The following is a 23064-nucleotide window of genomic DNA, read 5'->3' as shown; positions in this document are numbered from 1 at the left end:
GAGGCGGCATGTGTGGCTCTGGGGCACTCCGTGCTGCTTGGTGACCCTGAAACCACCGCGAAGCGCCCCCCCCCCCCATTGCCTGGGAGCATGTTGTCACTGGGAGAGACGCAGAAGCAGCGATTACTCAGTCCTGCGGTTCGTTCTGGAATCCTGGAGATTCCAGTAGATGAGAAACGACATCACTCTGTCGTGTGTATCACTTGGACTATTAGTGAAGTGGATCCACTATAGTCTATCAGTCACTTGCATTTCTCCTGAGTCGGCTTGCCTTTTTTTGGCTTTTCCTCATATTTAGAAATGAAGCATGTGGGTGTGTGTGTCCTTATTTTGTGAGCGCTCTTTACATATTATGAACATTAGCCCGGGTGGGGGGGAGCTGGCATGCGCTTCCTACTTCGCCCTTATTTTCCACTGTGGCTCCGGGCATTTGATCCCCTAGAGCGGGAGCCAGACACCTTTTCCTTTAGAGGGCCAGACTGTAGGTAGTTTAGGCTTCGAGAGCCATACCTTTCTGTCAGTGCTACTTGCCTGTCCTCGTAGCACAGAAGCCACCACAAGCAATACAGAAAGAAATGTGCGTCACTGTGTTCCAATAAAACTATACTTAAAAAAAAAAAAATAGAGGGCCAGACTGTGGTTTCCCAGCTCCTACCTTGGAAAAGTTAACATTTTCTTTTTTTTAGCTGCAGTCATCAAGGACCTGATTTTACTTTCTTTCTTTCTTTCTTTCTTTCTTTCTTTCTTTCTTTATTTATTTATTTCTAATTTATTTATTCATGAGAGACACAGAGAGAGGCAGAGACACAGGCAGAGAGAGAAGCAGGCTCCCCACAAGGAGTCCGATGTGGGACTCGATCCTGGGACCCGGGGTCATGCCCTGAGCCAAGGGCAGACGCTCAACCGCTGAGCCACCCAGGTGTCCTCGTTTTTATTTTATATAAAATAAAATATTTATATTTTTATATACAAATATTTTTATATTTTATATATAAACATATATATTTATATATAATATTTTTATATATTTTATATTTTATATAAAATATTTTATATATTTTATAAATATTTTATATTTTATAAATATATTTTTTATATTTATATTTTATATAAGTTTTTATATTTTGTATTTTATAAATATTTTGTTTTTATTGAAGTTCGATTTGCCTACATATAGTATAACACCTGGTGCTCATCCCAAGTGTCAAGTGCCCCCCTCAGTGCCCATTCTGTCTCTTCCTTTGTGTAAGTCCCCAGCAGGAGAAGGGAGGGAGGGGTGGGGCCCCCACTGTGGGGGTGGGGGGTGGGGGTGGAGGAGGTGCTGCTGCAGGTCGGGGAGGGGAGGGCTGCTGCTGCTGGGGGGGAAAGGGAGGGCGAGGGCGCTGCTGCAGGGAGAAGCCCAGGACTGGGTCAAGGCCAGAGGCATTGGGACCCCGAGCAGGATGGCCCAGAGTGGAGCATGGCCCTCCAGAGGGGAGTCCTCTGCCCTGTGCCCTCCCCTCTGACCTTTGCTCTTGCCACTGACCCTGGGAAGTGTGCTCTCAGGGGAGATTTGCGAGCCCTGTCCAGCCAATCAGCTCGTCCTGAGCAGCTCCAATGGGACCCCAAGTGAGGACCCCCAACTTCCACAGAAGCCACCAGTCCCCTGTACCCTTCTCTTCCCCCCAAATCGGGACCCTTCTATGCACTGGTCGTCAGTCCGATACTCAAGAATCGCACATGAACTTCACACCAAGCCAGAAGAGACTCCTCCAGCCTTCTCTTCTGATCCTTTTTAGCAGGTGTTCTTACACCCAGTGCTGCATGTAGGATGCGGCCTGCCCGTCAAAATTTTAATTAAAAACGCAAATACCCCACCTGGTTTTGCAAAGGGCGAATGGGGAGATGGATCTGCTTCTCTGGTTTTGCGGGCTTTTCTCCCTCCTTCTCTTCCACTCCCACCCCCTCCTTGGCTTGGTCAGCCTCAGGGTCCCCTGCAGACCTGAGGCTTGGGGTCCAGTCTCCGAGTCCACTCGCAGAGGGACCCCTCACCTTTCTGCACCTCAGTGGGTGCGCTCCTTATGAATGGAAGTGATCCTGTGGAACTCTCCAGGTCTGTAGCCAAGGGGGAGGGAGACTCCCTGACCTCATGTCACAGCAGCAGCAGCCCCAGGGCTTGGGGATCTGGATTCAAGCTACTGACGCTGCCACCTACTGGCCGTGTGACTTTGGACCGGTGACCTCACCTCTCTGTGCTTGCCTAAATAAGGAGTGCCACTAGGTCCCTAAAACGAGTGGTCCCTGGGCCGCTAGTGCCCCTGGGTTGTTTGGAAGATGAAGTGGCTTAATCTGCATGAAGTGTTTGTAACCTGCTGGTGTGAGGTCAGCTGAAGTGCTGGGCACGTAGTAGCTGTTCACTAAGACACCCTTCTCCCTTGTTCGATGCACCACAATGTTTCCATTATATGCATCTCCCCCACTTCCCCCAGGACTTAGAGATCCCCGGCTTATCTAACCTCCCCTTGTACCACTAATGACAGCCCCGAGCCTGGATAACCTTGCTTCCCCGTCCTTAGCCGGCTTTGGCTTGATGAGAATTTCCACAGTGCGTTTGCTGATCTTTTAAAACCCCCGAGATCGGGACGCCTGGGTGGCTCAGCGGTTGAGCGTCTGTCTTTGACTCAGGGAGTGATCCCGGAGTGCCAGGATCGAGTCCCACGTCGGGCTCCCTGCATGGAGCCTGCTTCTCCCTTGCCTGTGTCTCTGCCTCTCTCACTGTGTCTTTCATAAATAAATAACATCTTAAAAAAAAAACAAAAACCCGAGATGAGTATTTACTGCCAAAAGGTACAAGTCTCTCAAAAGGATTTAATCCGGGCAAAGGACAGTAATGCTGGAGACCAGAGGAGGGAGGATGGCAAGAACTTCCCCCTCTGCCCTCTCTCTGCTGTGGCCACGAGCACCTCTGTTGATCACTTAAAATCCTCCTTGAAGAGGTCACCGGTTATTATTGAGAATTGTGGAGTGTAAGGACCTAGGAGGGGAGAGCTGGGGGCAGGCCTCCTCAGACTCCCCGCTCCTCCCTCACGAGGGATTTCGCCTTGGGTCCCCAGGCTGCTCCCAGTCACGGTGGGCGTCCCTGGGCAGAGGAGGACAGCCAGGCCCAGGCATGTGACGCCGTCAGCGGTGACAAGGCCAGACACCTGTGCCCTGCGTGCCGGGTCCATGAGCCACCTTCACTCCACTGTGTCACGGCTACTGCTGTGCCCGTTTTCCAGATGAGGAGACTGAGGCTCTGATGCTTCCCAGGCAGTGGTTTCAGGTTGCCTGGCAAGCAAGCGGCAGGACGTGCAGCTGCCTTCTGAGAGCAGCGAGCCCCTCCGAAAGCCCACGCTCGGCCTCAGCCCGTCTCTGGTTACCTGCGGCAGGTCTCCCCTGCGCCTCCTGCAGCCGGGTCTCATTTGATGTGGGATGAAACGAGGGACGATGAAATATTGATCGGCCTCGCGACTGACGGGCGCCTTGGCATGGAGAGAAGCAGTTTGGAAAGTGGAGCTGGTGCTCAAAGGCCTCTAATTGGTTTATCCACGAGGCTTAACCTCTGGTATCGAAACACTCATTGTGAGAGATGGTCCTGGCCTGAGAGGTCCGGTGGGAACAGGTGCATCGCCTGGTTTCCCAAGGACAGAGCCAACCCAGAGGAAGTGCCTGGGAAGGGGAACTAGGAGGAGTCACCTTGGCCCATCTGTTGGGTGACAGGTCACTGTGCTCCTGGGCTGATGTGATCGGGTCCCGCTTCCCCATCCAAGCTTGTCCTATAGAATCACCTGTCCCCACCCCCACCCCGGGCACGCTCGTGCCGCACTGGCCTCCACACTGAGGACGACCAGCTTGTTTCTGCCCTGTGATCTCCCTCCCCCTCTCCCCTCTGCCTGGGCTCTGCTTCCTTCACCCCTGCCTTGACAGGCCGACTCATTCGGAGGCCCAGCCGAGTATTCACTGCAGGGCTCCTGTCGTCCACCGTCATGCCTCCCGCTTTCATTCTCCGCAGAAGCATTCACTGGGGTCTGCTGTTTGATTTGATGCATAAGCTCCAAGAGGACAGGGGCTTTGCCTCGTTCACCAGTGTATCAGCAGTATCCAGACTGGGGCCTGGCACGTTCTGGGCCCCGACGAGTCCTTGCTAACTGACCGACGACTCCCAGTTGCTCATTATAAAGCCAAGGGTTTGGACCAGATGGTTGCTGGGGAGATTCCTTGCTCTCGAAATATTCTCTGAACTTGAAAGCATTTTGGGCCCAAGGCTCCCTCTTACTGGCAGTCACTGCTCAGACCAGCCTCCTGCAGGGATCTGAGTTCCCTCCTAGCAGAGCCTGAGGCAGGCATTCGGGTGTATGGGGATTACTAATGAGGTGCTCCAGGACCGGGGGCGAGGGGGTGAGGGAGACAGGGGAGGGCAGGGGGAGAGATGCCGAGCAGGGACAAGCCTCAGCTGAGCCCAAGGGAACCCTGAGAACAAAGCATGCCCACAACAGGGTTGGCTCCACACCCAGGCCAAGGATGCCAGCGTCGTGTAATCCCAGGCACCTCAGTCATCCTGGGGGCTGCCCAGGGTGAAGGGGGCCAGGCCAAGGGCACCTCCCAGGCAGGGCACTCCTGTCCAGCCGGGGCGATCCTCTGGAGCCACCGGCCACAGCAGCTAAGGGGGGATGGCCGTTCAGGCTGGGCGCCCACAGCATCTGCTCCGCGGGGACCTGGAGCCTTCCAAGTAGCCTGACCCCAGCTAAGAAAATGAAAACCTGAAACCTGCTTTGCCAGGTGAAGGGACTGCAGAGGTCACAGGGAGTAATCTGCTACCTCAGGAAAGCCCGGCGCTCTTGGTTACCAACCCCTTGCCCTACTGGGCCACTCAGGTTTCCTGCTTGTCCCGTAGGCCAGCCTTCCTTTCCGGAGAGGAAAAAAGTAGCAAATTTTCTTTTCATAGTGTCCCTACTATGTGCCAGCAACTATTCTGGGAGCTTTGCATGTGTTGCCACACTTTAACCCTCTCCATAACCCCGCGAGGCAGCTCTGATGGATGCCAGACGGTCTGCCAGGCATAAGCCCTGGCCTTTGAGGTCCTACACCTCTGGCTCAGGGCCTCACAGCTCGAGGGCGACAGTGGGAAAATCTCATCCACGTCCTCTGGGCCGAAGGCTGTGATCGATCTTCTCACCACACTGAGCTCAGGTGGGGGGAGCAGAGGCCTCCCTCTGCCTACAGTCTTCGAGGGCTACTACTTTCCTTTGGGATAAGGCCAAAGCTCTGGGCCTGGCTTCCCAGGCCCCTCTGTGTTATGCCACCTTCCTTCCTGCTCTGTTGCATCCTTCGTGTTGCCTGCCGCCACCCTCCCTGTGGTGCGAAGGGGGAACTAGCATTTGCTCAATGCCTCAGAACATCAGCTCTTGCGTGGGGAGCCCTCACCCTAGGTCCAGGCGAGGTATACTTTGTGTGTGTTTTCTTGGGGAATCCTCACAAGAACCCACATGGCTAGCCCTATTTTTCTGGCCTTTGAGATGAGAAAGAGGGATTCAAAGAGGGGAAGTAACATGCTCACATTCTCACAGCCAGTAAGTAGGAGGAGGAAGGATCGAACCCCAACCCCTGTGCCCTTACCTACCAGTCCAGGGCTCACCAAGATGACTTTCCCAGTGATGGGAATGGTCCATGTTCCCATCCTTCCAGTCCAGGAGCTACCAACCACATACGGCCATTAAGTACTAGAAATTTTGTTAATGTAGTGGAGGAACTAGATTTTACATTTTATTGAACGTTAATTAAAAGTTGCCGTGTGTGACCAGTGGCTGTGCAGACCTGTGAAAATCCATTTTTTTTAAGATTTTATTTATTTTTTATTTATTTAAGACTTTTTAAGATTTTATTTATTTAGTAGAGAGAGAGAGAGGCAGAGACATAGGCAGCGGGAGAAGCAGGCTCCATGCAGGGAGCCCGATGTGGGACTCGATCCCAGGATCCTGGGATCATGACCTGAGCCAAGGGCAGATGCTCAACCACTGAGCCATCCAGGTGTCCGAAACCTGTGGAAATCTTGAGGTGTTGCTCTACTCGCTTGCTAAGACATGAGCCTGATGGCAGATGCTGGAGGAAGACACGAGTTCCCCGGATCCGAGACAAAGGACTTTCTTGCTCACAGCACAGCAGGGCAGCCTGAGCTTCATGTTTGCATCATTTCCACTTGTTCCCCAAGTCCAGTGGCTTTGCTTCACAGATGAGGGACCATGCTTGAGCTTTTATAATGGGCTGCAAGCAAACCTCCCCAACTTGCCCCCTGGAGGGAGACATTATAATGGTACTGGATAGTAAGCAAATCTGAGCTCTGCTCCAGAGGGACCCGTTACCTCTTCCTGCCATTCTCCAGACATCCTTGAAGAGATAGCCCAGAACAGAAGCTTCCAGTGCTTCTGCTCGTAAGACACCTGGACGTGCAAGAGACCAGAAGGAGTTGTCTCTCAATGGTGGCTGCTATGTTGGGCCGTGGCAGCTCTGGGCCATCTATGGTGTCCACTCAGAGATGCTCCACGTGTCTTCCACCATTTGCTACCCTCCAGGAGTCTGTGGGGTGGGCCTCAGTTTCCCCCAGTTTTCAGATGAATAAACATGAAGCTCGCTTCAGTTACGCTCCCTGAAAGTTGAAACCGTGGACTCCTCTACCTATGACTCATTGTCAACTCCGCCCCGCTCCCTGCAAGATAAAAACGAACACAAAAGCTCGAGGCCTCTGTCCTCCTTGCTCCCTTTCAAAGCTTTACCCTACAAGACTCTGGAATTCCTTTTTCTTATTTTTTTAAGGTTTTATTTTTATTTATTCATGAGAGACACAGAGAGAGGCAGAGACACAGGCAGAGGGAGAAGCAGACTCCACACAGGGAGCCCGATGTGGAACTCGATCCCTGGACTCCAGGATCATGCCCTGGGCTGAAGGCAGATGCTCCACCGCGGAGCCACCCAGGCGTCCCCCTGGAATTCTTTTTCTCTTCTGTCTTGTCGAGTTCTTCCCATCTTTTCTAGATCCAGGGCCAGGCTTGCCTCCTCCATGAAGCCCTCCCTGTCCAGCACTGGTCTGTTTCTTCTCTAACATAAGGCATCCAGTCTCATTCTCTTGACTGGCAGCTCTGGAGAGCAGTGCCTTCCTTCCTGTGCAAACTTTCCCTGCGTAGTGCCTGCTCCAAGGCTTGGGGGGAAGCAGACCAACAAGCGGGGACCCCCCCCAAAAAGAAAAACCAAACATCTAGCAACTGCCAACTCCTATTTTATGCTCTGAACTGTATTCACAGCGGATTAGCCCACTGCCCAGTCCAGGAGCCAGTGTGAGTGAATAGGACTGAGTTTCCCGGAAAGGGAGGGAGTGTTTTGAAGTGACTCAAAGGAAAGCTTGTAGAATTGTGGAGTTTTGGTAAATCCGCCCACGAGGATAGAGAAACTTGACATTTGCCTTCCAAGCCAACATGAAGCATGAGTCTCATTTCTTCCTAACTGAGCAGGAGGCAGCTGAATGATGCCTGGGCTGGTCTCTGGAGACCAAAGTTTTGGTCCAAGTTCTGATGTTCACCAGCTGTGTGACCTTGGGGAAGACACTCCCCTTCCTGGGCCTCAGTGTCTCATCTATGAAGTGGGACTGGAATGGAAGAGGAACCAGCCCCTAACAGTACCTTCCCACCCTTCTTTACCATCTCTGGGCCTGGGAGAGCCCATCTTCTACGTCACCAGAACCAAGTGCCTCCCGGCTCCTCCTCCCTCATCTACTCCCTGCTGCTTCCCTGAGCAGGACCAGCCTCTGGCCTTCCTCCTGTAGGGATGTAGACCTGCACACTGGCTGGCCAGGGGAGCACTGGCTGTTAGATGTGCTGAAAAGGGAGCACTTGATTTGACCCAGGCATGTTTATTTGACTTTGACACATCACCCCATCATCCCATTTGGCAACCCCAGTCCCAGTGGGTCTTTACTATGTTAGGCACGATGCTGAGAACTTCATATCATCTCTTGCAGAATCCTTGCAAGAACTCCAAGGTACAGGTGTCATTTTACCCTTATTTTGCAGAGAAGAAACTGAGGCACAGATAAGTGAAAGCCACAGAGCTGGTGCATAACAGGGCTTGTGCTGGACATCAGATGTCCCGAGCACCTACTCCATCCTTACACATTGACGATTGGTTGGAAGTAGGATAATTACAAAAGGAGCCCTACATATGTCAGCTTTGCTGCATAACAAACAATCCCCAAATCTCAGTGACTTACAACAAATGTTTCTTTCTTGTTCACATTACAAGTTGACTGAGGATCAATTGCAACCCAGCGATGTTCCTTGAGGTCTTTCTAAGGCCTGGGCTACAGGTAGTCATTATCTAGGACATGCCATGCTCATGCCAGAACTGAAGACTCCACAACAATAAATAAATAAATAAATAAATAAATAAATAAATAAATAAATAATAAATAAAAGTAAAAAACACATTATCCAAATTACATCTCCTGCTTGGAGATGGTACACATGTTAACTGTTCACATCTCACTGGGCAAAAGCAAGAGACGTGGCCAAGCCCAACATCAATGGAGTGGGGAAGAATCACCCTCTCACAGTGACAGGGGAGGGGGTGGGTGGGGGAATAAATATTTGCATATACAATTGGCCATCAAATGCTGGGCCCTGCAGCCAGATTCCTATGTCTGACCACTGGGCTCAACTATTACTATTTGTGTGGCCTTCCAGAAGGTACTTCTCCTCCTTAGGCTCAGCTTCTTCATCTGTAAAATGGGGATGATGATTACAGCCCTGTGTGAGTCTCCTGGGGCTGCCACCACAAAGTTCTACAACTGGGTGACTTAAACAACAGAAGCGTATTTTTTTGTAATTCTAGAATCAAGATCAGGGTGCCATCAAAATTGGTGTCTCGTGAGACTTCTCTTCCTGGCCTGCAGACTGGCACCATTCTGCTGCATCCTCATGGGCCCTTCTTGTCTGGGTGCACTGCGAGGGCTCTTCGGTGTCTCTTCCTTTTCTTATAAGGATGATTAGGGCCGTACTCTTATGACCTCATCAAACCTCAGTTACCTCCCCATAGGCCCGATCTCCAAAATACAGTCACATTGAGGTGCTGAACAAAAGCTAGGTCTCTATTAGTGCTTGGCTGGGGCTTGTCCCACATTATACTGATTGGGCATTTCCCTGCAGCAGTGATTCCTCAATTCCATCTATCTTTATGTCCTTGGCACTTATCCCTTGGCACAGACCAGGTGCTCAGAAAACACATTTTTGGAATCCTACAGTGAACCAGGAGGCAGTTAATGGCAGCCAACCAGATTTGGGGAGCCCTGAGCATTGCTAACCTGCCAAGACTTAAGGCATGTCACTGTCTCCAGGCTCCACCTTGCAAGACAAGGGTTTTGCAAATGGCAAGATTTCATTCTTTTTATGGCTGAATAGTATTCCATTGTATTTCTACAACCACATCTTTCTCCATTCATTTATTGATGGAAAATTTGGACTGCTTCCATAATTTGGCTATTGTCAATAATGCTACACTAGGTAACCTATAGAATTCTTGAATTACTACATTGTGCACCTGAAACTAATGTAACACTGTATATTAACTACACTGAATTTTTTTTTTTTTTAAAGAAAAAGGCCAAAGATTTTGCCAGCAAAATCTCATCAGATTGCATTTTCGTACAGCCTTTTGTGGCTACACCAGGGTAACTGGGCAATCTTCAGGACCAAAATAGACTCGGATTCTTTTTTACAAAGATGCTGTTGTAAACTTCAAAGTGGCAGTTGTAATTCTCCGAACCCCTCCCAGAAATACTGTCTCCCACCAATAAAGCACCACAATGACCCTGCATGACAGGGCTGGGTGTGGAAGGACATTAGGAGAACTCGCTCTTACTGCCCTATATCCAGGAACGTTTTTGGGACTTATTCATGAGTCTGGGTATTTATCTCGAGTAGCCAGAGACAGAACCACCAGGCTCAGAGCTACCTCTTGGGATTCAGTGGTGACAACCCAAACTCTACGTTTCTTCTTCCTAATTTGCATCTGGCCTTGCTTAGGATCTACTAGCTAAGGAGAAAAAGATCAAGGGACATGGGGACAGCCCTTCTTTCAAAGTCTAATGTGGTTCAACTCAGCTCAGCTCAGCAGCGTCAGGGTAGATGGCACCATGTGCAAGTTCTGAGCCTCTTCCCAGGTCACTGATAATTAATTATTGGCATGATGAATAATTTAGTGCATTTTGACTCTCACAGGCTCGATTTCCTCCTCCGGGAAATGGGAGCAATGAGACTTTCCATAAGATGTGTGGTACTTGGCCCAGAGCAGACAATGATGATGGTGATGATGACAGTGATGGTGATGATGATGATAGATGATAATGATGGTGATAATATGATGATAATGTTGATGGAGATGGAGATGATGATGGTGATGGTGATGGAGATGATGATGGTGGTGAAGAAGGTGATGATGGGATGATGATGATGATGATGAAGACGTGATGATAATGATAATGACAATGATGATGGTAATGATTGTGATGGTGCTGTGCTGCTGCTGGTCCTGGCGCTGCTCTTGCTGGCGCTGCTGCTCTGCTGGTGGTGGTGGTGCTGGTGCTCCGCGCTGCTGCTGGTGCTGCTGGGCTGCTGCTGCTGCTGCTGCCGCCGTGCTGCTGGTCCTCCTGCCGCTGCTGCTGGTCCTGCTTGTGCTGGTGCTGTGCTGCTGCTGGTCCTGGCGCTGCTCTTGCTGGCGCTGCTGCTCTGCTGGTGGTGCTGGTGCTGGTGCTCCGCGCTGCTGCTGGTGCTGCTGCTGCTCTCCTGCTGCTGGGGCTGGTGCGGCTGGTGCGGTTGGTGCTGGCGCTGCTGATACTGGCTATGGTGATAGTGTTGATGGAGATGGAGATGATTCTGAAGCTGCTGGTGGTGGTGGTAGTGATGGTGATGGTGGCACCTTACCCCTTAGAGAGCAATAGTACCCTGCCAGGCATGCCTTAAACACTTTATATATGTTGGCCTTCTTAATCTTCTCAGCAACTGGGGAGCTAGGCACTATCATTCTCCCTACTTTACAGATGAGGAAACTGAGGCAGGGTGCAGTAAGTGGCTCACTGAAGGATACACAGCCAGGAGTGACAGGCTGGTGGTCTCCAGCCATTGCCTCAACGGCCTTGAGGCTCACCCAGTGTTAGTTACACAGGACCACATTCCCCTCAAAGCTCCCCTGCATGTGGTGGGACAGAGGGTGCCAGCAACACATGCCGCTTATTCTGGAAAGTAATTACTTTTAATTAAACCTTCTTATACTTTTAAAAAATTTCTCCTTTTGTGTTACTTCCATGGAGAGTAAGAGGCAAGCCAGCCTGTCCTAGGCACCCACTCCCTCCTGCTGGCTGGGGCGGCTGCTATGTAATATTAACATCCATGGGCCTCTGGGTCATCCATTATTGACGTGCAGAGGTCAGCGGGCTCAGGTCCATGGGAGCAGGTGTGCTCAGGTGAGGGGGAGAGAAAGGAGCCCAGGTGGTCTCGACTATTCAGAAAGTTCTCTTCTTGCTTGCCTTGGCAGTGCACATAACTAAAATTGGAACGCTACAGAAAGTTCTCTTCATCCCCACTCCCAGAGGGAAAGCATTTTGCATGCCTCACAGGTGACAAGAGCCAAGACAACAGGCATGTGGCTGCATCGGCTGCAAGCGGGGGATTATTATTCATCCCACAGCAGAGTGGGGGTGTTTTCTTCCGTCCTTATGACTGTTTAGGAAGGGCCCGCCCCTGTGTCAGCATCTAGAAAAAAAAAGCTCAAACAATAATAACACCTCCCTAAATCTCAGATTCAAGTCACCTCTCCCTTCCCAAAATGCCCAGCTGTCAGATTCCTGCCAGTTAGAATATTCCAGAATCAGACCCCCCCCCCACCTCCATGTGATCTGGGACTTGCCACCAGGTCCATTGCAGGAGCACCCGAAAAGTCCTCTGTCCTCTGTTGTGGGGGAAGGATGGTTTCCAGCTCTGCTCTGTGCCCACCACTCCTGTGGCCCCACCAGGCCACCCTGCATGAGCCTCAGTTTCCTTCCTGTTGCGATGGGAGGCTGGGGCAGCCGTCAACGGTGTATGTGTAGAGTGACTAACCCTGCCAGGAGCCCAAGAGGTCACCGGATGAGTGCACGCCAACCCCTGGGCCTTGATCTAAGGCAGGAAGTGGTCTCGGAGAGGAGGCAGGATGGTGCATGCTTTCACTTAACGGTTTGGAGCACTGAGCCCTGCCACTGGGTTCCCCTGCCGCCGGCCCCGCGCTCTGAAGGCGACCGCTGTCCTCTCCCGACGCCGGGGGCCCAACAGGGCCCTGCCATCAAAATAGCACTTCACATTCACTCTGTGCCTGTGAGCTGAGGATGTCGCCAGCACTCTCTGGAGAGACCCTCATGCCTTTTCCCTGCGGTGAGTCTGAATTATTATTATTTTTTTAATTTTTCAGATGAAGAAACTGAGTCTCAGAGAGGTTAAGGAACTCCCCCGAGGTTGCACCACTGGTAAGTGGCAAAGCTGGGATTTGAACCCTGCTCTCTGTGGCTCCGGAACCTGTGCTTTTAATTGCTTGCTTTCTCTGCCTTCAGCTGTATCGGAATGGTTGTTCCTCCACCGCCCCAGTGTGGGAGGCCTGTGACCCGGTTATTGTGTCTCTCGCTGTGCCTCCTGCAGGACTCAGGACACAGTAGGCTTTCCAGACATACAGGATGTTTCCAAGGTGGTCCTTTCTTTTTTTTTTAGATTTTATCTATTTATTTGAGAGAGAGAGAGAGCATGAGTGGAGGGAGGGACAGAGGGAGAAGCAGACTCCTCACGGAGCAGGGGGCCCGACTCGGAACTCCATCCCAGGACCCTGCCATCATGACCTGAGCCAAATGCAGACGCTTAACCTACTGAGCCACCCAGGTGTCCTGAGAGCTGTCCTTTCTAAACCCCATGCTGCCGGGCAGTGTTCAGGAAATGAGAGGTTCCTCTAATCATCAGAAAGTTCTGGTTAACCCAGTGTTTTCCCTTTTTGCTATATTCAAGGGCATCAACAGGTCACTGGCACAGACAGCACAGGGAGTGCGTTCCGTGCCTGACCCTAAAGCATGTCTAACATTCCGCTTCTGTGCAGACCATCCAGATAGATTATTTCGACGGTGGTTGTGTCTTTGTGATTCAGAAAGTAGGACACTGGACTTCGTGGTGGGAAGGAGGGCGCGGGGGGTGGGGGGTGGAGGGGGCGTCCAGCCTGGGCTGACACCAAGCAGGCCCCCGATGCCCACATCCTGTTAGGGCCCCCGATGTCCCACATCCTGTTAGGGCCCCGCCAGGGGCTCACCCTCTCCCCCTCCAAGCCTTTTCCAGGTCCTCACTGTGGCTCTGACCGGATCTGTTCTCTCCTGGTCCCGCTGCTTCTCACGTCCCCTCCCTCCCATCACTAGGGGTGCCCGTCTCCTCCTCTCTTCCTTGAAACCCACTCTCTTGTTTTTAGAAGATTTCCTAGAACCTGTTTCTGAAAAAGCTTTGAGAATGAACAAGCCCCACTTAGTAACATGACCGCAGATGAACTGCCTGATTTGGTCTCCTGAGTCCTCAGAGAAAACTCTGGAGTGGGGGTGGAAGTGGGCGTGACTTTGATTTGCAAACCCTCTTTGAGGGAGTGAGGGGATCCAGCAGCTGGACTAGGGGGTTCCCACCCCCACTCACCCGGAAAAGCTGTTTAACTAGCTAGTTTCTAGCTAGTGTGTGAATTTTTTTTTTTTGGTGGGGGGAGGTAAGTGCCTTCCCTTGCTGAGCCTCAGTTTGTCCGTCCATACATACAGTGGGATCCTCAGCTGTGGTTTCCAGGCCAGAGCAGCAGTGAGATTTTGATGATTTGATGAATGTCATACAGTTGCTCCTGCTCCTGAGTTGACAAAGAAAAGGCATCAGGGTGGGGAACCGAGAAGGGTGGTATTTGATAAACGATCCCACGCTGGTCTGGTCGGGACAAACCCAGAGCTGCACACACACACCTCTGGGGGGCTGGGGGGGATGGGGAGTGAGGGATGAGCCCCTCCGCCCCCATGGCTGACATTCCACGATTCCCTAGAGGTCACTCCGAGGCTCCCGGTCCTCTGGGAAGCGGGCCTGCGGGCCCCACAGCAGAGCCAGGTGCCCCCGTCATGTGCTGTAGGCCCCACATCCTGCCTCAGCCACAGAGGACCCCAGGAGGCAGGACTCTGCTTCCTTGCCACCGCCCTCCGTGGCTGCACAAATGCACCGTGTGGTTTTGTAGTATTTTTGGTTTTGTCGTTTTTGCAAAAGCCAAAGGAAGTCTGTAGGCCGAGCCCTGTCTTCCCCTCCAGAGGGTGTGCTCGCTCAGGGGCAGGCAGGCCTCCAGCACACGGCCCCGGGTTGGGAGGGCACCTGCCCGGAGCTGGACACTGCCCTGGGTCGCCCGTGGACAGGGCTGCTTTGAGGTGGTCACTGTCACCCTCCCATTTTCTTTTTTTTTTTTAAACTTTATTTTTTTATAGAGATGCAGAGAGAGAGAGGGGCAGAAACACAGGCAGAGGGAGAAGGAGGCTCCACGCAGAGAGCCTGATGTGGGACTCGATCCAGGGTCTCCAGGATCACGCCCTTGGCTGCAGGCGGCGCTAAACCGCTGCGCCACCAGGGCTGCCCCCTCCCATTTTCCATATGAGGACATTGAGGCCCAGGAACGACCAAGGACCTCCCTCAGCCCCGACAGACACACAAGGCACAAACCCAGACGAACCTCTGCTTTCTGAGCTCTGAGCACTTTTCACCCTGCCTCCGGCCCGCACATGTTGTTGAGAACCACTGTTGTTCCCAGCACGGGGGACATGGCAGTAAGGGACCCGGGTGAAAAGTCCCTGCTCACCTGGTGCGGGGAGACAGACAAACAAAGGAGTTCTGTACATGGTGAAGTGTCATTTCGCGATTAAGTCTGTTGTGGGAAATGCAGCTGGGCAAAGGGGGCAGTGATGCTATTTTAGGGTGATCGGGGAAGGCCCCTCCAAAGAGGGCATTTGGGCAGAGCCCTGAATACAGCCAGGGAGCACGCCGTGCGGATTCTAGGGTAAGAACATTCTAGGCAGGGGGCACGGCGTGTGCAAAAGCCCTGGGGCCGGCATAGCTACCAGTCTCTGCTGCCTCCTCCATCTGTCACCCTCCCAGTGTCTGCAGGGGTGAGACAGGTGGTCTTGGCTGTGTGGCAAGGAAAATGGAACAGAACTGAATGGGGCAGAAGGCAGGTGTGTGTCGAATAGGAAGCTACTTGTCTTGTTCCTTAATCCTCTGCATTCGAAGTAGTTCCCTATTGCTATGTATTTTTTCTCAAACCAGGACTCTGGTCCATTACTTCAGGCTTGTCCTTCCAAGCCGGGCAGAGCCTGGATTCCAGAACTACAGAAATAGAGCAAGAACTGGGGCTGGCGCTGTACCACTGACCTTGCACTGACCTCGGGAGGGGGAAGTCCAGCAAGTAGCACCTGCTGGAGGTAGGGGTGGAGGTGGGGAGGTGAGGGTGGGGGAGGGGCAGAGGTAGTCACGTGTCCTGCCCTGAGGGGGCGGCGGGGGCGGGGGGGCCACTTGTGCCGTCTGTGTTGATACTGATGCCTGTCTGGCACCTGCTGGGGCCGTTCATGGGCCAGGTGTGCTGGAAGGGACGTGTCTGGAGAGTTCTGGACCCCAGGTTCTAGGCTTGCGCGCCCCCACAGACTCATGCACAACCTTGGGCAGGTCGCATCCCCTCCCTGAGCCTTGGTTTCCCTGCCTGGAAGAGGAAGCAGAGACGTATGGTCCTCCCCGCGTTCCTCTGTGATCCTGAAATGCCACCAGCCTCTGCCTCGGAGGCAGGCAGCAGCCAGGTGCTGGGACAGAGCCTTCAGGCAGCTCCCCTTTGATTTTGTAGGCCCGGGGGTCTCTCAGCAGAGGGATAGGGGGGGCGCGACCTCTGCGGTCCTGCCTCAGGCTCTCAGTTAAGAGCCTCCAGCAGTCCTCCTCTCTCAGCCTCTCCTCCCTGATCTGGGTTCTTGTGGCGGTGGAGCCAGCAATTCATTTCCAGGAGCGGAGGAATGTCCCCCTTTCCTTGGGGCCCAGAAGGGTTCCATGAACTGAATCTCATTCAGCTGGAAAAAGAATAATCAGAAAGCAGTTCTGCTTGGTCACTGGCCTGTGAACCCCTTGAATGTTTCCCAAAAGGAACACTCCGAAGAGCCCCCCTGGAGGAGGCAGCCCGGGCCCTCCTGCCACCCCCCGAGTGAGTAGCGTGGGGGTCGACCAGCAGGCCCACCGTGAGTCAGCATCATCGGCTCAGCCTCCGTCCGTCTCCCCACGAGGCGGGTCCCCATGCGGGCACAGTCCCAGAGACCTTGAACTAAACGAGACGCGGTCTGTGCTCCCAGTGGCAGGTCAGGTTCAGTCTGACCACTTGCTTCATTGGCTCGAACTCCAGAGAGTTCACGGCCCAGTGGACTCTCAAGGTTGCCAAAATGTAGACGTTCAGACATTTCGCCTCTCTCGTGTTTTCTCCTTTCTGTGATGTCTGCCCCAGGGTCATTGGCTTGGCCTTCTTTGATCCAATCGAATTTTCTTTTACTGCCTTCCTTCTAGTACATCCTTGTCTCACATGAATTTGGGTGGTGGGGGGTGGAGGAGTGGGGGAGCAGGAAGGGGAGGGAACCAGGGAAGTGTTCCTGGGCAGGTGGCACTGGAGACTTGGACTTCATCAGCTGGGGGACATGGGAGCCAGAACGTCACTCCATCCCCAAGGACATTTTGCTGATGATAAAATTCAGCCTTTGGTAGCAAACAGTAAACGAGCCCTCTTTTAGTCCCAGAGGAAGACGTGACCTCGTGCCTTGCGACCGGTGGCTGTAGATGCAGCTCTGAAGAATGATCCAGATTGGGATCCCTGGGTTGCTCAGTGGTTTGCGCCTGCCTTCGGCCTGGGGAGTGATCCTGGAGTCCCGGGATCGAGTCCCACATCAGGCTCCCTGCATGGAGCCTGCTTCTCCCTCTGCCTGTGTCTCTGCCTCTCTGTGTGTGTGTGTGTGTGTGTGTGTGTGTCTCATGAATAAATAAATAAAATCTTAAAAAAAAAAAGAATGATCCAGATAAAAGACAGTCAAGGTCTTAGATTTCTTAGTGCCAAATAAGACACGTAGGAATGCAAGAGACCCATGGAATGGTGTCTCTCGACAATAGGGAGGCACTAAAAATGTCTAGATTTGAATCCTAGGTCTATCACCTGTGAATCGTGAGATCAGGCAAATTGCAATTGCTCAACGGCATTTAGCCTCAGTTTTACTACCTGTAAGGTGGGTTAGTACCCACCTTTCAGGTGATTATTCGAGATTATGTAAGATCACTGTTCTAGAAACACGGTAGGGAACAAAATAGAGTCTGAGCTCAAGGGACCTAGGTGCATGGAGAATCTTTTCAGCTGTCTATAAGGATATAACCTTGGGAAAAGGCAGGTGAAATGCTTAGTGTGATAGACATCATGATTCAGGGATGCAGAGGGTGGAGGGATAGTCTCTCCCGGGAGCTGACGTGGGACCCAGCATCCTGACTTAAGTGATGGATAGCCTCCTATCTGGGAGGAGCACTGGGCAGGGCACACAGCCTGGGCACAGGTCCCGTGCTTGCCATCTTGCGGGAGGGCACGGGCTGGTAGGTCAAGTGAGCGAACAAAAGGCGTGGAGAGTGGAGTCGGAAAGTAGGCAAGGACCAGCTCTAGTAGGATCCTGCAGGCTGTGGCAAGAGCCTTGGATTTTATGCTCGGTGGAGACTTTTGGGCAGTGAGAGGCATGAGCAGAGAGGGGCGTGGAGGGTCTGGAGGGCATGTACGGTCCGGGCTTTGAGTTTATCCAGTCCCCCTCTTGCTAACTGAGAAGCTAGCCTGTTTTGAGGATCCCGGCTGACTCGGTGAGGCTCCTGGGTGTAGACAAGGGACTGTTGTGGGTGCGCTTGCGTGGATCACCTTTGAGCTTTACACTTGTAAAATGTAAATTTGGGGCAAGACGACAGTTGCAGATCCTGAGCTCTGGAAACAGCAAGGAGGGAAGGTTCCTGGGGCCGGGTCAGGTCATGGCTTATCTGAAGGCCTCATCTCTCTCTCGGCCTACCTGTCAGATGGGGAGAAAATGAGCAGCCGGGCGTACTCTGTGAGCCTCGTGAATGGAAGTTGAATCTGAAGACCGTGTGCTTCTTATCTGCATTAGCAAGAACATTTTATTCGAGGCAAATTACGCTCAGAGACTGAGATGGTCTTTGCCAATAATTTAGCACAGGTTCACGGCGGGAATGATAATTTATAATAGTAATATTTCGCAACCCAGTAGTCTATAGAATAATGTCTTTTAATAAGCCAGTAAAGGAATAACGTGCTCCGAGCCGATGATCGATTACGCTTCCAGGTAGAAGGGTGATGAAAGGAGGAAAGCCCAAATGTAGTCAAGGTCTGTGTACCTTTCTATGAGCTGCTTATCTGCAGATTTGGTCTTTTTTTTTTTTTTTTTTTAGTTGGTCCTTTCTAAGTAGAAGCTGCCGGCTTAGGTCCCTGGATGCTGGGGCACCTGCCTAGCCAGCGGGCGTTGCCAAGTGAGGCGGGCTGCTCCGAAGGTTAGTGCCCTGGGGACTGTCACGCGGCCTGCACCACTGCCCACAGGGTCGAGCCTCGCCAAGGCCGAAACCGGTGTCCTTCTCCACCGGAGACTGCTGAGGGGTTTAATGCCACTGCCACCTGGGAACGGCCTGGCCAAGGCCGGAGCGAGGGTCTCAAGATCTCTGGAGAGTGATTTAGGTCAGCAAAGGGGAGACCTGCCCGGACAAAACATCCAGTAACTCCTCACCATTCTTGGTATTTAAAGTTCAAATGTCCAGTGTCGTAGCTGCTGCTCCTTAGGCTCTTACCGCCAAGTCCCCAGCACTCGGGACCCCCACCAGCCGCTGGGGTCCGAGTGCTTCTGGATGACAGATGTCGATGGCGACATCCTGACCCATCCCGACACAGCCTCCTCGAGGGAAGCCAGCTCACCCCGAGGTCAAAACAACTCTGCCAAAATCCTAAAGAAGTGCAGTTGAAATCGTAACAAAGCAACGCACAGCCAAGAGGAGGCGAACTCATCCCGATGGGTCATCGTTCTAGGTTTTTGATTATTCCTTTTCCTTGCAGAACATAGCAATGTTTGATAAGTAGCTCTGGTGCACAATGCACACGCACAGCCACCGATGCAGAATTTACCCGCCAGCGTCTCCCCTGGTAAAGGACGCTGTTGGTCACTCACTAGGGCAGGGGAGGAGAAGGCACAAAGGGTCAGGACCCCAGAAGGCTCAAGAAAACAGTGAAAGGAAGCATGTGGGACATCCCCTCTCCAGATCTGGTCCCTCGTCCCACCCGGGGCCATACAGCTGGTGGGAGCAGTGGCTCCTCTCAGCATCCCTCACACACATGCTCGGGAGGTCCCGGCGTCAGCCCACAACTCTCAGAGACAGGGAAGCCCCGGTGAGGTCCCCCAGCTGGCAAAATGTAAGGGCAGGCACTCGGATCGCGGTCCCTGAGTATGCTGTGCTCCACCCAGCATCATCCCGAGGCCACCTGGTCTAGCCTTGGTCTCTCTGTGACCCCAGGGATAGCAGCCAGCCTCTCCAAAGCCCACCCCTCCCCGCCATGCCATGCTGTAGGAGGTAAGAGGCCACCTGTTTTAAAGCAAAGTGGGCAGAACAAGAAAGTGCCCTAAAGGCGCTGTGGGCCCCACGTGGGAGGCCCTTTGATGGGGAGCCGGGGACAAGGTCCAAGCCGTGCAGTCCCCTGCCCCCAGGGCTCAGCAGAGACGCACGTGGGGTGGGCGGAAGCCTCCCAGTGTTGACTGTCGACTGGGGGACCAGCTCTGCTGGAGCAGGGGCACCCCAGCCTCCAGAGCATTCACCTGTCCTGCAGGTCAGCAAGGCTCACTCCTTTGCTCTCTCCAGCTCTCCCTGCCCTCTCCATGGATAGAGGGTGAGTAGCCATTGTGTGCACCTTGCAGGGGTCAGGGGGAGTGGGGTTGAGTGGGGACAGTCCCCCTGCCGGTGTGGACGTACCCCCAGGGGAGACCATGGGCTCCACCACCTGAAGGGCAGATACTTGGCATGAAATGCTCTGGTTTTGTGGGTACGCTTGCGTGGATCACCTTTGAGCTTTACACTTGTAAAATGTAAGACCCTGGGCCAAGTGGCTTAACCTCCCCGGACCTCCATTTTCCCATCCGTAAAATGGGCAGATTAATGGATTCAACGAGTTAACAGGAATAGAGCTGACTGGGCGTGAAGCCAGTGACGGGAAATGCCTGCTAGAGAAGGGACATCCCGGGTGGCTCAGCGGTTTAGCGCAGCCTTCAGCCCAGGGCCTGATCCTGGGGACCCGGGGTTCGAGTCCCACATCAGGCTCCCTGCATGGAGCCTGCTTCTTCCTCTGCCTGTGTCTCTGCCTCTCTCTCTCTCTCTCTCTGTGTCTCTCATGAATAAATAAATAAAATCTTAAAAAAGAAATACAGAGGAGGGATCGGATGGGCTGATGACCCCTGCAGAGGCCAGAGCTCTTCCCTGCTGCTGCCCTCTCGGAACTCCTAAGGCACGTGCTGTGACTTTTCCGGTTTTGCGCAAGGGGCCGGGATGGCTCAGTGTGGTCAGGGGGCTTGTCCAGGGTCACAGAGCTGATGAGCCTTTGGAGCTGCCCTCCCCCCTCCACCCCGGTGGCTCTGCACTTTACCATATGGCCTCTAGGCCTGAGGTGACTGCATTCGTCTGCTGTTAACCAGGCGAGTGACCCTGAGCAGGTCCTCTAACCTGTCTGAGCCCATGTGGCCAGTAGGTGCTAGACGATGAGCCTGTCTTCATGATGGCTAACGACATGGGGCAGGAAGTGATGCCGAGGGGACAGAGCTGGCTGGCCGTTCCCAGGTCCCAGCATCTCCCTATTTGCTTTCAAATACCGACGGCGCAGGGGATAGGCGCCACTTAAGGTACAGCACACGCAGCACAGGCTTTGACCCGAGGTGGGATCCGGATCCCTCGCTGTGCGCCCTTGAGCGTGTGCCCTTGGCTGCCGCTATGCAAGATGAAGTGTCATCCCCTCGCAAAGCTGATGTGATGATTGAATGAGCCCCCGGGAGAAGCAGCATCCCGCCGGGTGCTGGCACACAGCTGTGGATGTTAGGGGACAGATGTCCCTGCCCTCTCCCCACACGCTTGGGCATGGATTTCTCCAGGACTCCCCAGCTCTGGATGCCAAGACTAGAATCTCATTCTGTCCCCTTGGCTGCTCCCAGCTCTGGGGACACCTCCCACACCCTCGCCCCACGTGTTGGGTCACCACTGGCCTCTGGCCCCTCCTCGCTGGGCCCCCCACTATCCCGAGTTGCCCTGGGCTTTTGTGTTTCCTGCCCTGAGCCACACAGGGCTGCCCCGTTTTCGACTGCTCTGAAGCAGCCTGGCCTGTGACATGAGTCTTGCCCATCTGCTTCAGGACACCTACATTCCCGGTCCTCCTAGAGAGCTGCTCGGAAGTCCCTTGTCAATGAGGCATGATGTCCCTCCTCTCCCCAGGGTGAGCTCAGGTGTGCTGGGAGGTAAACAGGTGGCTCTTTCTGATGATAGCTGCCCTCTGCTTCTCCCGAGAAGGGGCTCCCGGGGGGCGAGGCCAGGACAGCTGTACCCCAGTGACCCCACTGGACATCACGACACCCCTTCAACCCTTGGTTTCTGGGATCATTTGTGCCAGACTCGTGCTTGTCGCCTGGGGCTCCTGCCCATCTCCAAACTCTGGGGGTTGCCGGGCTCCTGCAGCTGGGTCAGCCTCTGCATTTATCCTGCAATCTGAATTCCCATGCTGGATGTCACCAGGGAGCCTTCAGGAGCCTTCTGGATGCCCCTATAAATGGTTAGGGTTAAAAAAAAAGTCTCTCCTTGGAAGTCGGGGGACTGGGAAGACCTTACCCCAACTTTCTAAACCTTCACTCCAGACCAGCCAGGACTCCAGCCTGTCACTTCCCTGGGAGCTCTTTAGAACCAGCCACAGACCCCTAAGGCAGGGCTGGGGTGGGGCCTCAGATCTCTGAACAGTCTTTCCTTTGCCAGGACGTCGGCACCACCCAAATTGGGGAAATGTCCCCCTTTATTTTCTGGTGGGGGCTGGTGGGGACAGGTGTCAGCCTGGACGTGCATATGTAGTCCTGACCACATTGCACGCCTTGAGTGTCGGGTGGTTGTCTTCAGACTCTGAATCTAGCACCGCTCAATCTACACACATAAGAAGATTTGCGGATTAAAATTCCTTTTGTGCAGCTCAAAATATGAAAATATATCCACTGCTTCTCATATGACCCTAATCCTGGTTAATCATGTTTGTCGGGGGCGCTTCTCCAAGCCGCCTGTTCTGAACCTCACTACTGGTGCTGCAGGGGATCTTTGCTTTCTCCTCCAGCAAGCAAGCAAGCAGGCAAGAGGTACCAGGGGTAAGGAGAGGAAGATTGTCGAGCGCAAGGAGGGGGCTCTCGATCTCTCAGTACAACCTGGGTGTGGGGACCTAGAGAAGGTATCCTAGGGCCTCATCTATAGAATGGGATGGGTAGTATTACCTTCCCCATAGGACCTGGAACCGTCTCTTGCACGCCCTGGCTAGTCCCTAAGAAGCCGTGTAGCCTCCTCTCAGAGCCCAGCTACCTCGCCCCCCTCAGAGCAGAATGAAGGGTACCTGCCCCGAAGATCCCCTGGGCACCTTGCGCAAGAACGTCCCAGATACTGACACTGCCGGATGGGCCGACTCCGCACGGATAAGATGGGGAGGCGGTTGAGGCTGCAAAGCCATCCCCAGATACGGAAGGGCCCCCACCTGTGGCCACAGAGCTGGTTAGAGATACTCTATGCGCCTTTGTCTGCTGGCAAAACCACAAGGATTGTCTCTGACAGCTTGATATCGAAGCCTAGCAGGAGTCAGAGGGCCGGTAACGGGAGAGGCAGGTGAAACCGCGGCAGA

At 53.3% G+C, this 23064-nt stretch overlaps 1 protein-coding gene across 11 annotated transcripts in view; it reads left to right on the top strand.

The window, feature by feature from the left end:
- Window positions 1-23064, top strand: part of ST3GAL1 (ST3 beta-galactoside alpha-2,3-sialyltransferase 1) — a 97254-nt gene that overhangs the window by 42925 nt on the left and 31265 nt on the right. For 7 of the 11 annotated variants that reach the window (XM_038555568.1, XM_038555566.1, XM_038555573.1 and 4 more), the window contains exon 3: window positions 12502-12556. The exons of 1 other annotated variant lie outside the window; for it this stretch is intronic. The gene's annotated coding sequence lies outside the window, so the exon portion shown is untranslated. Of the gene's footprint in view, window positions 1-12314; window positions 12465-12501; window positions 12557-15389; window positions 15545-18572; window positions 18672-23064 lie in introns of those variants that run through there. 3 more of the 11 variants (XM_038555574.1, XM_038555575.1, XM_038555579.1) reach the window with 3 other exon arrangements.

This window comes from Canis lupus, chromosome 13, assembly GCF_011100685.1.
Source record: "Canis lupus familiaris isolate Mischka breed German Shepherd chromosome 13, alternate assembly UU_Cfam_GSD_1.0, whole genome shotgun sequence".
Taxonomy (NCBI): Eukaryota; Metazoa; Chordata; class Mammalia; order Carnivora; family Canidae; genus Canis; species Canis lupus.
The sequence above is the reverse complement of the archived record's forward strand: the minus strand, read 5'-3'. Positions and strand labels throughout refer to the sequence as shown.